Source organism: Protobothrops mucrosquamatus, unplaced genomic scaffold (assembly GCF_001527695.2).
Source record: "Protobothrops mucrosquamatus isolate PMUCROS unplaced genomic scaffold, P.Mucros_1.0 scaffold2833, whole genome shotgun sequence".
NCBI lineage: Eukaryota > Metazoa > Chordata > Lepidosauria > Squamata > Viperidae > Protobothrops > Protobothrops mucrosquamatus.
In genome coordinates, this window is record NW_015388865.1 from 86,124 (window position 1) to 92,058 (window position 5,935).

The following is a 5,935-nucleotide window of genomic DNA, read 5'->3' on the forward strand; positions in this document are numbered from 1 at the left end:
CTAACTAAATGAATAATTTTTATTAATACGGAGGAGATGGATTGTTTAAGTTTAGACTTTGGAGTTAGAGATATTAATATTTGTGTACTTGTATTTGAATATTAGCCTAGGTTGGTTTGGGAAGTCCGGGGGGTGGGGGGATGGGATATAACATTGTGTAATATCTGTGATGTATTTCTTTTTTTTATGATAAAAACAACATTTATGACGGTTGCAGCGTTCCAAGGAGGAAACTCCCTGTATTTAGCAAAAAAAAATAAAAAATGTATGAAGTATCATTGACAGATAAAAGGGGGAACCTATTGAACAAGTTTTTACTTTTAGTTATTAGGAATGCTCCTTACCAACGCAGGTTCACGGGTAAATCATTTTACAGGAAGCTCAACAAGGGCTGAGGTAAATATCAAAAGATGATATAAACTTTTTTCACTATAATTACTGGGGTACCAATACTACAATACTGTATACTTCGTTTGAGTGGTCAGTTGGTCTTCTCAAAGCAAGAGCACCAGCCGTAATAAAATAGAATAAAATGAGAAATTGAAGTAGCATAAAATAGCTACGTGGGGATTAAATGGGATAAAATATAGTAAGTAAGATAAAGTAAAGAGAAGAGAAGATGGAGGAGGAGGAGAAAAGGAGCAGGAGCAAGAGGAGCAAGAAGGGAGAGGGGAGGAGCAGGAGAAAAAAGGCAGGAGAAGGGAGACAGGAGGGAGAAGAGAAGAGCAGGAGCGAAAGGGGAGGGGGGAGGAGGAAGAGGAGGAGAAAGGAGAGCAGGAGCGAGGGGGAGGAGCAGGAAGAGCAGGAGAAAAGAGGAGGAGAAAGGAGTGAGGAGGAGGTGAAAGAAGGAGGAGGAGCAGAAGCGAAAAGGGATGGGAGGAGGAGGAGAGCGAGGGGGAGGAGCAGGAAGAGCAGGAGAAAGGAGAGGAGGAGCAGGTGAAAGGAGCAGGAGCGAGAGGGGAGGAGAAAGAAGAAGGAAAAAGGAGAAAGGAGGAGAGCGAGGGGGAGGAGCAGGAAGAGCAGGAGAAAAGGAGAAGGAGTGGAGGAGGAGGTGAAAGGAGGAGGAGCAGGAGCGAAAAGGGACGGGAGGAGGAGGAGAAAGGAGGAGAGCGAGAGGGAGAGGAGCAGGAAGAGCAGGAGAGAGGGGAGAGGGGAGGAGGAGCAGGTGAAAGGAGGAGCAGGAGCGAGGGGAGGAGAAAGAAGAAGAGGAAAAGGAGGAGAAAAGAGGAGAGGCAGGAGCAAGAGGGAGTGGGGAGGAGCAGGAAGAGCAGGAGAAAAAATGAGTGGGAGAAAGGGGAGAGGGAAGGAGGAGAAAGGAGGAGCAAGAGGGGAGGAGGAAAAGAAGAAGAGGAGGAGGAGGAGGAGGAGGAGGAGGAGGAGGAGGAGGAAGAAGAATCAACCACCAGCAGATGAGCATCAGTCCCGGCCTTGGAAGCAACTGGGGAGCGGGGAGACTGTGGGTCAATCACCAGCAGACGGAGGGCCCTGAGAGCGAATGGCTGGGGGGGGGGGCGACTTTGAGGCAACAAGAGACCCTGAGTTCTAAATATACCGTAAGTAATTAAACGTCCTTACAGTTCCCGTTTCTCCATTCAGCTCTTTTCTTCAGCGCTGCATTCGCTCAGAACTCAGATTCTCCGACCGTTCCCACCGGGAGCTCAGCCTAGGACATTCACCCACCTGTGGGTTTCCCATTTCATGCTCAGCCGCTTAGCTGTCAGCCTCTCTTTCTGCCCGACGTATATTTTAGCCCAGGCCGTCATAACGGGACCTGAAACTTTCCCTTTTCTGCACACATGCGCCCACTTCACAGGTCGGGACCTCTTCCGTTCACATCGACAACATCCTTCCCCTTTTTCTCTGAGTTTCATGCCCAAAGATACTTGAGGGTTTTTTTTCTTTCACGCTAAATGGCTAATTATTGCTCTTGGTCATCTGCATGCTTCTCTCCTTGGTGAGTTTCCTTCCATTGCTTCTTGTCCTGCCTTCTGGCGCTTTGGAGAAGAGCTTGACTCCCTCTTCTTTGGGGCCGCCCCTGAGATACTGGAACACTGCTATCCTGTCCCCCCTCGTCCTTCTCTTCATCAAATTAGACATCCCCAATTCCAGCAACCGTTCTTCATATGTTTTAGCCTCCAGTCCCCTAATCCCCCCTTTGTTGTTCTTCTCTGTCCTCTTTCCAGAGTCTCAACATCTTTTTTACATCGTGGTGACCAAAACTGGATGTTGTATTCCAAGTGTGGCCTTATTAAGGCCTTGTAAAGTGGTATTAACATTTCACGTGACCTTGATTCTATCCCTCTGTTAATGCAGCCAAGGATTGTGTTGGCTTTTTCGGCTGCTGGCCGATCACCAGGAGATGGTGAGTTCTAGTCCTGCCTTAGACATGAAGGCAGGTTGGGTGATTCTGGGCCAATCACCAGGAGACGTTGAGTTCTACTCCCGCCTTAGGCATGAAAACTGATTGGCTGGCTTTGGGCCAATCCCTCTCTCTCTCTCTCTGAGCCCAGCCCACCTGGCAAGGTTGTTGTTTTTGGGGGGGAAAGCAGGAGGAGGGGGCACGGGAATCTTCACCGTCTTGAGCTACTTATAAAAAATAACAAGGGCAGCAGGATAACAATCTAATAAATAAAATTAGCACATCCATGTTCAGGGGTAGGCAACCTTGGCTCTTTTATGACTCGTGGACTTCAACTCCCAGAATTCCTGAGCCAGCACAGCTGGCTCAGGAATTCTGGGAGTTGAAGTCCACGAGTCATAAAAGAGCCAAGGTTGCCTACTTCTGCCCATGTTCCTTCTCCCAGCACTCCCATCTTCAGTTTTGACCAATCAAAAGCATCATCCAAAGCTCCTGGTTTCTTTCGGTTCCTCTTCCAGTTCTACTTCCGGACTTTGTGGCCATTTCCTCCGCCTCGCCCACATCAACCAGAGTTTCTTTTTCTGGCTCTTAAACCACCTTCAGTTGTAAGAACCAAGTTGGTGGTGATTATGTACTTTCCCCCCCCCCAGAAACGGGAGACTCGTCAACAGGAACCAGCCTTTTTCATTTCATCTTGCCTACGAAGAACAAAATACAGGCAGTCCTCGCTTTACGACGACTCATTTAGTGACCAAAGTTACAACGGCGCTGAAAAAAGGAACCTATGACTGTTTTAACGACCGACGCAGCGTCCCCACAGCCACGGGATCAAAATTCAGAGGCTTGGCAACCGGTTCGTATTTATGACGGTTGCAGTCTCCCGCCAGGGTCACGTGATCCCCTGTTGCGACCTTACGACAAGCCAAGTCAACGGGGAAGCCAGATTCACTTAACAACCGTGTTGCTAATTTAACCCCTGCAGCGATTCACTTAACAACATCAAAAAAAAGTCGTAAGCTGGGACAAAACGCGCTTAACAATTTCTCGCTTAACAACACAAACAAGTTTCGTGGGAACTGAGAGCGCAACTGGACAGCCATTTGTCTGAAATAGTATAGGGTTTCCTGCCTGAGCAGGGGGTTGGACTAGATGACCTCCAAGGTCCCTTCCAACTCTATTATTATTATTATTATTATTATTAACTCCAGGTTGCTCTGCTCAGACCGGAATTCTGTCTTCACAACGGGAATGGCAGCACCACGTGCCACTCTTAATTTTCCTATCTCTATGGGCCGTGCTGGGTGGAACATGGATCAAGAGGAAACTAGCCCCTTCACTCTTTGCTTTCTGATTGGTGGGCCTCTCCTCACTCAAATCTCAGTGGCCCGTAGGCATTGCTGCATGCCACCAATCGCACGGAGGGCGGAGCTGGGTGGGAGGAAGGGAAGGCGTGGCCAGCCCTTAAAGGGCCAGGCACCCTGGCAGTGATTGATTTATGAATTTATCAAGCACTCCGCTCCAAAGGATTATAAGCAGTGTACAAAACGCCACAGCGGGCACAAAGCCCTAGAATAACATATCTGTGTTTGTGTTACAAAATGTTATTGAACAACTGCAGTTGTTCAATTAGTAACACGGCTTCCCCCTTGATTTTGCTTGTGTCAGAAGGTCACAAAAAGGGGATCACGTGACCCCGGGACACTGCGACCGTCATAAATATGAGTCAGTGGCCAAGCATCCGAATGTAAATCACCTGACCGCGGGGATGCTTCAACGGTCATAAGTGCTGAAAACGGTCATAAGTCATTTATTTATTTAATTTGATTTTAGAATAGATATTTATTGTGATTTTATTATTGCCTGTTCACCGCCCTGAGTCCCGTAAGGGAGATAGGGCGGTATACAAATCTAAATAAACATAAACATAAGTGACTTTTTTAAGTGCCGTTGTAACTTTGAACGGTCCCTAAACGAACTGTTCTAAGTCTAAGACTACCTGCATTTATTACGTTGTTGGTTTTTTTAGAAATGTTTTATTGATTTTTTTACAGTGACAATCCTTAGCGCCTAGTGTACAGCATGTATTTTTTTTTAAAAAAAATAATAAATTAACAGTCAATCATTAATTTTTGTAATTCCATAATTTGTATATTAATAGTGTATTTCTTTGATCTTCCCTTTTCCCAATAATATTCTCCTTCTTCAACCTTAAACAAATATCATTCTTAATATTTTCAGTGCATACATGGTTAAATATAAACATTTTTTTATGTTTGTACAAATAATAACATCCACGTATGACATTTTTTCTTATCAATGTGTTATTTTTCTAAAAATCATCTTTTTAGTTCACCGTATATCCTATTCTCAGTTCTTATCTAAGCTTAATTTCCCCTTAATATTCAAACCATTCTTATCCGTCATAATTTGCTCCACATTGATCCTCTAAATATCCAGGTTTTCCATTTAGATACACCATCCCAATGTTTTCCTATTTCATACGTTGTAAAAATACCATGCTGCTTATCTATCTTATGACAACTACCTATAACATCTTCTCTGATCAATTTATGTTTCACTTACGTTTGTAAAAGTTAATTTGTTAAATCACTATATATCTTATTTTCCAAGTTCTTGTTTAAGCTTAATTTCTCCTTAGTGTTTCAGTCACTCCTTAGTCCTGATTCTCTTCAGCCTTTAAATTTCAAACTTTTCATTCACATACATCATCCCAATATTTTTACATTTTATATCAGTGGTTCTCAACCTTTTTAATGCCGCGACCCCAACCGGTCGTAAGTCGAGGACTAAACTGGTGGTAAGTCGAGGACTAAACCAGTGGTAAGTCGAGGACTACCCAACCGGTCGTAAGTCGAGGACTTTCCCTGTCTGGGAGCGCCGCACATGCGTGGTTCTGCCCCCTGCGCCGGCCGAGGCGTAGCTGGCAAGCGGCAGAGACGGAGCAGGCCGACCACCAGCTGGCCCAGCCCAAGGGAGATAAGGCACCCGCCGGAAAAGGGGAAAAAAATGGCGGACAAAAAAAATGGCGGACAAAAAAAATGGCGGACAGCCTTGCTTGGCGACCCCCATGAAATGGTCGATCGACCCCAAATGGGGTCCCGACCCACAGGTTGAGAACCACTGTTTTATATATTATGAAGAATACTATATTATGTTGTTTTATATATATTCCGTATATCCTTGCTTATCCACAGTGTTGGGATGTCCACCAACCCGGGACTTGCAGGGGACGGCCGACAGCTGCCTTCGTTCTGCCAGGAGGGGTAGAAAACTGAGTTTCTAAGGGCTGCTGATGTCTTCTCCCTTTGACAGGTAGCCATCCAACCGGTAAAGCTTCTCCCTCCCTAAATTCGCAAGGAGCAGCATAATTCAGCTCAGATTTACCAACGTTTCAAAGATCGAAATAAAGGTGGTTTCCGGTCAGCTTTCGCTTTAGCAAGAATCTGACGGTCCTTCTGCTTTCCTAAGAGATCTCTTAGTGGTCTCCCATCCCAACCACCAACCATCTCCGTTTTTTCTGCTTAGTTTTGGGGATCCGGCCGTGCCGGTTCTGTG